Raw genomic sequence first — 1,228 nt, forward strand, 5'->3', positions numbered from 1 at the left:
AGAAAAATGATGTATGAGTGAAATTATGAAAAAAATAAACAGAAATATCGAAATGAATGAACCAAAATGTGAAAGGAAATTAGATAAATATGTATAAAAAATAATGAAAACCATTAAAAATAAAGAACAAAATTATAAGAAATAAATTGTAATATAAGACAGATTTCAGCATGAAAAGAAATGAAGGGAAATGAAAAAGGGAGAGAAAAATGTATCTAAGGGTGGATTTAAGAATTTTGAAAATGGAATACATAAAAAAGGCGAAGAAAAAAAATAAGAATGAATTATAAAATTAATAAATAATAATATAAAAGAAAAATAGAAAGAAAATAAGGAAGTTTATAGAAAAGAATGAGTGAAATATAAGTAAAAAAATGAAAAAGATATGAAACGGAATACATAAAAGCAAAAATAAGAATGACTGAAAAAATACAAAAGATTTATCAATAAAAAGTATAAAATGGAATGGGTGAAAACTATAGAAAAGAAACGAATGTAAGATGTAAAAAAACAATAGCGATAAACCAGAAAAAATATAATTATCATCAAATCCTTTATATTTATTATAATATTATTTATCCTTTGCTGACTCATGCAAAATAATATTAATCTCAACTTTTTTCCATTATAATAACCAAATTAAGAATCATCCTTAACCTTCATTCATTTGACAAAGAAAAGAAAAGAAAAGAATATTACGATAATAACATAGGCCAGTGGAAAACGACAATAACAACAATAACAGCAACAATATCACCTCAAGTGTCAAGAACAGTCACCGCTCGCCACGAAAAAGCGTCACTGTCGTCATGGCAACGGATGAAGTACCCGCCTTGACCGCCGCGCTCTGACTGGCTCAGCGTCGGTATGGTATAAAAGGGATATTCAATGTAATGAATGCAATAAAGATGGAAGCAAAAGGAACGAATGAAAATGCGGAGAGGAAGGAAAGAAATTATATAAATAAGGATTGATGGAAGAATGTTGGAAAAGGAAGAAATGTAAACAAAAAGGCATTTTTTTATACGTATGATCCCTTGTAAGGTGGTTTACACATTAATGACAGTAGTATTAGTATGTTATAAAACTATCCATAGATCCTAATGATAACGATAGCATTGTCCAGTGTGTGTGTGTGTGTGTGTGTGTGTGTGTGTATGTGTGCGTGAGTGTATGCGCATATTTATACACACACTCATCCAGAATATTGAACCCACTGCTGCTGAAC

The sequence above is a fragment of the Penaeus vannamei genome, chromosome 29 (assembly GCF_042767895.1).
Source record: "Penaeus vannamei isolate JL-2024 chromosome 29, ASM4276789v1, whole genome shotgun sequence".
NCBI lineage: Eukaryota > Metazoa > Arthropoda > Malacostraca > Decapoda > Penaeidae > Penaeus > Penaeus vannamei.